Below are 11,015 nucleotides of genomic sequence, written 5' to 3'. Positions count from 1 at the left end.
TAATATAAAGGAAACTTCGAAGGGTGCCAAAAAGCATAAATTTTCAAGGCATGCCCTTTAAAGACGCTTTGGAATTTCTAATAGAGCTAAAATTTCGCAAAATCCGATGGGAGAAAATGAGAAGAAAACAACAGTCAGGATAGTTCGTTAAAACACAGATTTTTGCACCCCATTCCCAGAGTTTCTGATTCTTTAAGTGGTTTTACTTGTACAACATATACCTCTAAGCAAATGTACCTAACAATGCCTAGTGTGATGTCAATTACAGCTGAGTACTTAATATCATCGCATTTTGCTGATGATATATATTAAAAATTCTAATACAGATGGAGTATTGTGCACATCCTGATACTTATTTTTTTTATTTTTATTTTTTACTCAGAGCAGGCAGATGCTTGGCCCTAGGGTACATTGAAAGCCAAGTTGTCTCCTAGGCATTGCCTGTGAGTATCACACAAGAGGAGGGCTATCACAATGGAGAGAGGGGCATCATGTACAAGGAGGTACCTGAGGACATTTTGTGCCACAATTTATTGGCAACTGTCTGATACAACACACTACAAATACAGCTTCTTTCTCTTTCCCCCACCTCACACACAGGACAGTGAGCACACATCTGCACCTACATGTTAAAAGAAGCTAGTTAGATGATTGAGGAGAAAGCAGAGGCATCCAGATCACACACAGTAAGGGAAATGCAGAAGAAGCCCCTTTCCTCATGCCCCAAGAGAGACATTTCCGACGGAACCTGGTCAGATTTAGGACAGATTGAGTCCCTTCACCCACTACACTCAACCCCTGGTTTATCATACTGCAAACTCAGATGTATCTGCAGCAGAAGGAGTGGTTTGTTGCTTTTCATATTGAACTGGATTTCAAACATGCATATTTATATATTGCACTTTGTTAATCAAGCTCGACTGGGACTACATGGTGTTCTAAAAACTCTTAGATCTTTAAGACTTTGAGACTCAAGCTGAAACCATTTTTGATGGCAAAAATAAAATATCTGTCCTTATTCAGGCTCTTATTGAGGATTTCTCTTTGCAAAATTCAATTATTTGTCAATGGGCGATACAGTTGTGTTATCAAAAAAGGCACTGTAAACCTCATTGTTTCTTAATGGCCACCTCACATATCTATTTAGGGAATGTGTATTTTGAAAGGGAAAAGAGGTTCAAGAGTACAAAAACACCTGTGTGCACACTTTCAGGGCACGTGGGTCTATCAGAATGCATACATGGGCAGCCAAGAGCCAAAGCAGGTTTCACCAATGGGTTCTCATCATCTCTGCACGCAGCTGAGGTGAGGACTCAGCAACACTGAGTTAAACTTCTAAGGGTCAGGTTAGCCCAACAGCCCCCTCCTCAAGGAGAGTTTTCATAGAAGACTCTTGGGGTAGATGGGGAGGAGAAGCGAAAAGGGCAGGATATCCCTGAGGCCAATGGGTAAATAGACCATATTTCTCTGTTCTCATGAGGGACACATACCCTTGACTTTGCTTTTCTTTAGTTTCCAGATATTACTGTTGAGGACAGATCATGGAATGTGAGAGCTAGGAAGGACCACAAGGCCACTTAGTTTAGTCCTCTCATTTTCCCCTGAGGCTCAGAGAGGGGTGTTGACTCAAGTTCCCACAGCTGGAAACCAGGTCTTGTATTGAATGCTTTTTCCTCCACACATACATGAAAGGCTGTCCAAACAATCTTTTGTAGGAAAAAAAAGGGAGAATTGCTGATCCAGTGCTGGGAGCCATTATGTAATCCAGCTGGAATTTGACCTATATCCTCCCAATGAAACTGAAACGGAGATGGAAGGGAAATAGATGGAGATCCCACTAAGTTGGGAAAGCGTACTTAAAGGATGTTTAACAACTGTTATTTTTGTGAAGAGTCCAATTGAGACTGCTCCAGCCTCATTTCATTCTACTTCCTCCCAGGAACCCTTTTCTACAGCAGCAAAACAGGCAAGCACCTGGGCTCGCACATGCCTCTTGATCTTTATTCTTCCCCTACCTTCCAGAGGTATGATTCAAATTCAGGAGAATTTGACTCCAGATTTCTCCATCTTTCCAGAGCTATGAGGAGCCAGAGCAGAGAGTGTTGCTGAAAACAGTGCATGACAGCCTGTGCCACAGGAAAAGAGTAGCAAAATCAAATAGCTATTCAAATCTGGAGTGGGGTGAGAATAGGGGAGATGGCCAAGCACTAGCATAGCATGAGAGGCTTCAAGGAAGAAATGGCTCCTAAAACCAGGCTTTTGAAATGGTTGCTATTTATCATATGGTAAATTATGTGTGTTATCCTCAGAACTCTGCGTAGTTCGCTACAGAGGGTTTGTGTTCAATATATTTTTGTTGTTGATGTTCCTATTTATTATTATGCCTGGGAATAATTAATTCAACTGAAACATACGCAGGAGAAACTGTTCTGTCTTCCGGAACTAACCAGTTATCTTCTCTTTCTGGGAGGAGGGGCGTGTGTGCCAAATTCTGGCTCCTTCTGGACGTGCGTACACTGAAATACTGCAAATGAGGCTTGACTTCAGAAGATGTGAGAAATAAAGCACCGATTTTAATTTTAGTTTTGTAGAAATATTTGGGAAACCTGCTTGGTGATGTTTTTATGATTAAAAATGACCCAGTATGTGCGCTTGACAGGAACATGGGCCACAGCAGGCCTGACATATGCTTTTTCCCATCTCCATATGTTTCATTTATATTTTAATCCACAGCCTTTTGGGAAATAGCTGGGTAAGATAGCACTTTGGGAACTGCTGTCAGTTGGTCTCATACTATTTTCTTAGACTATGGTATTCACACATCCTCCACTATGAGCTGGAATCTGGCCCTGGGCCTGTGGAATTGCCATTGGCCTGACTGCAATGGGGAAAGAAAATTCGAAATGTGAAATGACTTTGTTCAAATGTGAGTAAGGAATGTATTCAGTCTGTTTATAGAAGGAGGAAATGACATTTGAAGAAAATTGTTTCAGGGAGAAATGCTGTCATTAGATAAGCATTCGAAATTTAGTAACTAACTGGCTAGGAGAGCAATAGATTGGCTACCTTGTGAAGTCCACCAACATGCCCTTTACCCAGTGCAATGTGGTGAAAAGAGTGCGGGCTTTGGAGCTCAATACATCTGGGCCTGGGTCCCACAACTGTCACTTAGACTATTTGACTCTGGAACCTCACTTTCCTCATCTGTAAAATGAGGATAACAATAGTTTAAAACTGTTTTATTTATCTTCAGATCTGTTGACATAAAGCATCAGGTACAGTGCTCAATATACAGTATGAGCTCAATATAAAATAGTAGTAACAACAGCTAATATTTTACAGACACATACTATGTGCCAGACACTGAGTTTTGCACTGAGTCAGTAGAATTATCCCCCTAAAATGCCTAATACTATTAATAATGATAATATGCCACACAGCTCAGAATAGATAATTTTAAGCTTTCTAAGTCTCACTTTTCTCCCTCATTTCACCCCACACCTTCTTCCATTGAGTTTTTGTGGCCAGAGGGCTGGCGATGTTTTACCAGGTGATAGGAGAATAAAGATAGGAGGCCAAGAAAGCACACATTTGCAACCCAAATGCTGAGAGGTTTGCAGAGAGACAAGAGATCAGATCAAGTTTTCATGTGAAGAATAAAAATACTCTGTAACTATCTAACAAAGAGGCTTGTTTGGGGGGAAAACAACACAGGAGTCATCCACATACTTGAAATCTTTTTAAACCAGAACACCGGAACTTCACGGAGTGTCAGTACTCTTTGTGTTTCTGTTCCCTCCCCCCTTCCTTTTCCACTTCCCCTAGCTGCTAGGGAGGAGGCCTGTTTCAGAAGGGGACAAGATAGGGTCTATTCCCTGTAGGTGGCAGCAAAGCGTGTCCTTCAGACACAGACCTCCTTGCCCCAACACCAGGCACATCTCTTGTGCCTGTTGGGAAACCAGAGGAAGGAAGATAGAGTCGAAACACGTAGATGCAGCCACTAGGATGCTTGCACTCTCTTCATTTCTTACAAATGGAAATGGACTTATTGGAAGATAGATCTTGCAAGGAGAGAATGTCTTTCTGAAGAGTAAGGCAAAACCTGAAGTGGCATCAAATAAGAATCAGACCCAGAAGACCACAGTCGGCTTCAGGAGTTTATGACAGAGAGGAGCACACGGGCCTTGAAGAGTATCAGGTCTAGGAGAGGTTAACCCAGGTCACTGTGGTCAAGCACACTGCTCCACTCAACTCAGAAAAACAGCTACACTGTTTTAGTGCCTACTCCAGGAGAAGGTTATTTTACTGCAAATTGAATTCAAACTTTTACTTGGCCTGGGGGATGCCACAGCACAAATTTCAACAGTTTTTCACTCATTCTATCTGTGCATAATTCCATATTCTTTCTGCTTATGTTTCCCCCTCCTTGCCATTTCTGCCGGTTCTCTGGGTAGGGTAGAATGGAAGCACTTACAGTCCAGTCTCCAGAGTTCATGGAAATATAAATGACGGTAATGTAATATTTTGAATTGTGTATTGTTTTAAAATAGAAAAATCGGTTATGTTTCTCCCCAGTGGCATTTTGCACCATACTTTTCAAAACAACATGCCGTTACGGGACACTTAGGGGTAGGCATTCTGAGCAAGGGTTCCCAGAAGCACCAGAGAAAGAAAAACTCAAATTACAACGAATCTGATAACTCAAAGACACTAAATTTTGAGAGCTAGACATTTAAAATTTAGTCAGCTTCCTCTTCATTTTACAAAGGAAGCAATGTAGAGGGAGTGACTCGTCCAAGGACACACAGCTAGTTAATGGCAGGGCCATAAGGACACACAGCTAGTTAATGGCAGGGCCATATGTTTTAAAGTTCCATTTTCAAAACGCTGTTACACACGATCCAAATTATAATCCCAGCGGGGGCATTTTTGTGTGTAGAAATTGACAAGATAATTAGTTGTAATGAGGACAAATGAGACAGCATCTGTAAAGTAGCATGTGCAGTAGCTAAACAGAACTAAATTAAAATGTTCTATCCATTACACATTTTTTCTTTATATTCATGTCCACATATATTTTAGGTTTATAGAGTTGTAATGTTTGTGTCTATACCACATTGTGTTCTTTTTTCACTTAACACAGCCTGTGTACTTACCATTTTAATGCCTAAAGAACATTCCATCTGGCTGGTGGGCTCTACTTTTTTTAGATACTTTACCATTATTGAACATTTGGGTTGTTTTCAGTTTTTCACCATTATAAATAGCGGGCCTTGGAACAACCTCACATAGCTTATCACCCTCCCACCCACTGTGCTCCTCTTGGGAGTGTTTCTTTGGAATATGTTCCCCAAAATGGAATGAGACATAGAGCTTTCAAACCAGATTGCTCTTCAGAGAAATACCACCAGTTTACTGTGTTTCTGTGTGTCACCGGTAATGGGAAACTATATAATTGGGAAACTATATAATGGCAGGGGGTGGGGGCAGTGGTTTGACTCCTCTCTAGGCGTAGAAAAGGAACTTGGAGATTCCTGGCTGAAGCTTCCTTCACCATCCCCACTCACCCCCGCCCCTCTATCCTTGGCAGTATTAGTGCTTTCTTGGCCTTTTTCTAACTTCCTCCTTCTGCTCAGAGTCTTGGAGCCGAAGTGACCATGCTAGTACGAGAAAAAGTCTAACAAAAGCAACACAAGGAAATGTGACTATCCCAAGGTCTTCAACAAATAAAATGTTGGAGATTTACTTGTGAGTTTCTATCATGCACAAAAATGTGATTTTGATTTTAATGATCTGATTAAAAAAAAAAAAAGCCTAACTGTGGACCTATACATATTCATGTGCTTGAATTCAAACATTTGGCCCACTAGACTAAGGTTGCCTGTTCTGACTTCTGTTACTTACAAGTTGTCAATGATTTAATAATAATAAGTAATATCTTGAATGTTAAGCCCCTTTGTTTCCATGCATTATCTCAATCAATTCTTAATAACAACCTTTGAAGTGAACACTATTATCATTCCCATTTTACCGATAAGGAAACTGAGACTTAGAAAGATTATTTAACTTGCCCGGAGTCACACAGCTAGAAAGTGCCAGAGCTGTGATATGAACTCAGGTCTGATTGATTCAAAGGCCTTTGTGCTTGAACTTGTCCTTACTTCCCTACTCTCATTTATGAGATGGTGACTTACCTGCCACACTGACTCAGGTGTCGTTTCAAGGATCAAATGAAATAGAAATCTCAAAGTGTGGTCTGGCCCTAGGCTTTCTTGAGAAACTCAGTAGTTTCTATCCTATGCCCAATTTCTGAGAAATGGGTCCCCAATTATAGTTACACTATGATATTTTTAAATGCAGTGCTTCCCCACAATAGAACTGTAAGGAGAAAGACGAGACTCACCTGTGTTGGTGCTGGTGTTCCTGGTGGTCTTTTGCATGCTTCAAAATGAGTCAGATGATCTAGACTGGATGTGGTAATGGGAAGACATGTCTTTGGGCAAGCTCAACTCTTCTACTTCAGGTCTTAATGTTGTGGGTCAGTGATGAAGAGGGGGATAATAACCGAAGGAGCAACAGTCTTTCTCACTTTCTTTCCTAAGGGAGAAACCTGAAGTTAAACACAGTTCACCTCAATAACCAAATCAGAGAGTGTTGGGAGACTGTTGGCATTGAAAGAGGCCTTAGATATCCTCTCATTGGACACTGACCCTTCTCGTTTCTTATTTTCTGAATGTTGCTTTATTGTTTTGTTAAAAATGCATGTACTATGGGGGAAAAAAAGGAAAACTGTGTACATAGTGTGTTATATCAGACTCTGTCATAGGAAATTATGGAACAAAATACCTTCAAACATACCTATATGTGATGCACCTGCTGTCTGTGACACATCTGTCTGTCTATGATATGCCTGCCTGAGTGTGACATGCCTCCCTGTCCCATACATGCATGGTCTCTAATTTTAATAAAAGCCTATGAGGTAGATACTATTATACCCATATTACAGATGAGGAACTCAAGTCGCAGAGAGGTTAACTAACTGCCCCAGGGCACACAGTTACTAAATAAAACTAAGAAGCATATTTACCTCCCAAAGGAGGAAAGAGGAAGTGATTGGGATCGAGAGTTAAAAGATAAGTTCTAGTTCCCTTTCCGCCATTAGCTATATGTATGTCACTGGGCAAGTCACTCCAGTTTTGTTTCATTGTCTACAAATTAAAGGGTCCTACTCAATTACTACTTTAGTTCTTTCCTGACTTTACATTGTATGCTTTTTCCTGAAATCTGTACTATTATTTGTGATTACTTGTAATTGGAATGAAACCTGTCCAGTTGTTCAGGAAAATCGAAACAAAAAGTATTGAAGAGTTCCCAAATCAAATATATGTGATGGAGATGATCATAGAAATGACAAGAGAAAGGACACTTTTTTATTTGGCAAAGCTAACTGTTGCTGCCACCTAGTGAGGAAAATGAGCATGTCTTCCTTCTGGAGGCAGCCAAGGGAACAACTACCAAAAACCATCCTCTTGACCAGATAATTTACGGGATTTCACAGATGTGTTAAAACTTATAGTGTTTTTTTTTTTTTTGCAAGTCAGTCTCTTTCCCTCTGACTACAGTGAGGTTGAGAGAAGAGCTTCTCTGGGCGGTATTATTAAGTAGATATAACCCATCTTTGGTCTCCTCCAAATGTGTATATACTGTGTTTTTTCCTTGTGCTGAAATCTCTCCCTCTCTCTGCTGAAATCTCCAAACCCTAGAAGGTCTGAGCAGGAAGAAACCATTTTCAAGAATTCCTAGGACAACCTATTTCATAGTACAGAGGAAAAGTGTTTTGACCAAAGTCACGCAGGTAGTTCATCTAGACAGGGGTGACAGTAAACTGATCTCAGAACTTGGAAAGCTGGTCTGATAAGATCCACCCAGAATGAGTGAGAGTAGATATTTGCAAGATGACCTTCAAAAGCTAATAGAGCTCCTGAGCCTGGAGCGAGATTAGGAGATGTAATCAAAGACATTTCCATAGACATTTCCATATTTAAAGAAAGCCTTAGTCTTTTTGGTGGAGGGAAATGGCTGGTCCAGCTGGAAACCTGGAGGAACTGATGCTGTGGGGGAGCTTTAAGCACTAGAAGACACCTTGTGCTGAGATGAAGAAAGGGCTCACTCACTAGGACTCCGGAGGCCCCCAGCCAGGAATTCTTAATCTTCCTGAAAGACATTCTCACCTTTGGGGGAGCCTCCGGGATTTCCAGTGCATCAGGTGTAATCTTACCTTTTCTCATGCCAACAGGAAAGAGTAACAGAAGTGAGAATGAAAGCGAAGGTTATTGCTGGGTAACTCACATCTGCTAGAATGTATTTTTAAAAGTCAAAAGCTTTTACTGTTATAACAAATCACTTGCAACAAACTCACAGCCCCTAATTGGGAAGATCTACTTATTCTTGTAATCATTCTTTGTAGTCAACAACCTTTAACAATAACAACAACAACAACAAACAACAACAGTAGTGGCTGACATCACCAAGGGCACCCATTGAGTCAGGGTTTTGCATTCATTATCTGACTTATAGCTAACAAAAGCTCAATGAGCTAATAATTATTATGATCCTCATTTTATGACCGAGTAAGCTGAGGCTCAGAGATCAGCTTACCCAGAGTCCCACAGCACCCCTGACTATCTCAGCCCTTAATCAGTACCCTGTACCACCTCCTTCCTGAGAGCTCAGCCTCCCAGATGCACTAATACCAGGGAGCAGATGGTGTGTGCATACACCCCGGCTAGTAGACGGGTATATTGTCTAGTATCTCTAGGAAAAGGTTCCCACCTCGCCACCACAGACCCCACTGTGGATGACTGCAGGGGCATTCTAGTAACACGAACTCTCCTTGGGGAACTGATCCATCAGCTTGGTAGGCTAGTTGCCTGTAGGGGGAGAGATTACCTCAGGAAAATATTTTCCCTAATTTATGACAAATTGTTTGCTGGGTGAGGGTGGAGGGGGAGATAGATTGTAGGAGGGCAGGTGACTAATTAAGGGGAAGAATTTTTGATTATCTCTTGTTTCAGCTTATCAGAGCAATTGCTTCTCTCTATTAACATGGGTAATTAAGAATTAACTATGTAGTTAAATGATTCAAACCTTCCTCTCATATACACAAAATTCTCTTCAGTAATAAACAAGCATGTGCAGAATTATTCACTGAAAGGGATGAACTTCTTTCCAGTGTTTGTTGTCAAATATGATCTCCCCTTTTCTCCCATTAAATTAGCAATTAGGTAAAGAATTTCTGTAACCAAGAATGAATCTATCTATCTATCTATCTATCTATCTATCTATCTATCTATCTATCTATCTATCATCTATCTACCTATCATCACACACAATGTAATAAGAACAAAATATATACAATAATAATTTTACTCTTGACCCATCCCTCCCCACTTTTGACTTTTTTTCTTTTTTTGGTTCCTAAGTCTAAGAATACATGGTGAGGCTTATATAACATTTTATGCTGTGTCTCTATAGCTTTTTTTAAGGCAGAGAATAATAAACAAGGGCATTTAGAAAATGTGAACAGGAAATTGTTGAATACAAGCTGAGAATACTGTTAAGAAAGAGGAAGTGAGTTGGAGACTAAAGGAAGCTTTATGTTCTGAGGATCATCAAAAAAGAAAAGGCCTATTAAAAAAAAAAAAAGAGGCTTCACCTCATGCCTAGACTTTACACACCCAAGTCTGGACTACAGGCAGAATTTTCAGCTGTGTTCTGAAATAAGCCCAAGGTACACATAGACCACAAGATGCCCTCCATGATTTGAGATTCTGTCTTATATATCATTAAATCCCCCCAGATTGTCTAGTATTGTTTTAGCATGTTTTAGAATGAGGGCAATTCTTACTACCAGAAGGCTGTAGTCACTTACATGGTGTGGTGTGAGAAGTTCCCACAGACACCCAAAGATGCATATGAATAGATAACTTCATTAGTCAGTAGGGAAATGCAAATGAAAGTCACAGTGAGACACCACTGCATACCGATCAGGCTGGCTAAAACAAAAACAAAGTAAAACCAAAACTGATGCTCTTAAATGCTGGCAAAGATGCAGAGTGTTTGGACCTCTCATACATTGCTGATGAAATGAGAATTCTTCAAGAAAAGCAAATGAAAATGTGTAATAATTTGGTCTCTTGTCTAGAATGGAAATTTTCTCATCGAGCGTGAAAATAAAGTATTGTTATAAGCAGGTCCTGACAGGGACAATAACTAAAACCAGTAGTGCCACATGTTAGGTGGTGATTAAATCACTCCAGAGTAAAATGGAGAACACTGGAGAAAGACTAAGTTCATGATCTCAGCCTGATGCCTGGTCCAAAGGGGAGGGTTTGCTTGACATTCTTTCTACTAAAATTACATACTTCTGAAAACCTATTTTCCACCACTGAGGGAATACACATCGCCTCTTAATTTTAAGAAACTGATCACTTCTCCTTCCTAGTAGAGAGGAGTTTGGAAAGAGAGAGAGAGAGAGCGCGGCACCTTGGTGACCATGTGATGTAACTCTTTTGCAGACAGATCTAAGTGAGGCCCAGAGGAGAGAAGAAAGGTCTGGTTTAAGGTTATACAGCGGTGGAGGCAGGACCAGTGCCTGGGTCCCTGGGTGCCTGGTCTCATTCAGAGCTCCCTCTAATGACCGCATAATGCTATCTTTAGTCTTCAGGTTTATGTACAGATTTGCTTTGCTGTGTTCCAAATTAGTCCAAGCAACCTGAGCTTCCAAGGATTGGTGACTCTTGGAGATAAGGGGAGGCATGTGGTCACAAGATTTACTGTACCTTTCACAATCCATACTGATTACTTCCCTTTATTAATGGCTTCTCCCCAGTTCTGTCATTTCCCTGATAACTATAAATTACAATCAAGGTTATCCTCTTATCTCCACCTGACTCAAATCACCCTCCTGGCTTGGAGCTCTGGGCAACTTACCAGACAGATATTGCTATGGTTGT

The sequence above is a fragment of the Pteropus medius genome, unplaced genomic scaffold, assembly GCF_902729225.1.
Source record: "Pteropus medius unplaced genomic scaffold, Ma_sr-lr_union100, whole genome shotgun sequence".
NCBI classification, from domain to species: Eukaryota; Metazoa; Chordata; class Mammalia; order Chiroptera; family Pteropodidae; genus Pteropus; species Pteropus medius.
This window is presented reverse-complemented; position numbering follows the sequence as displayed.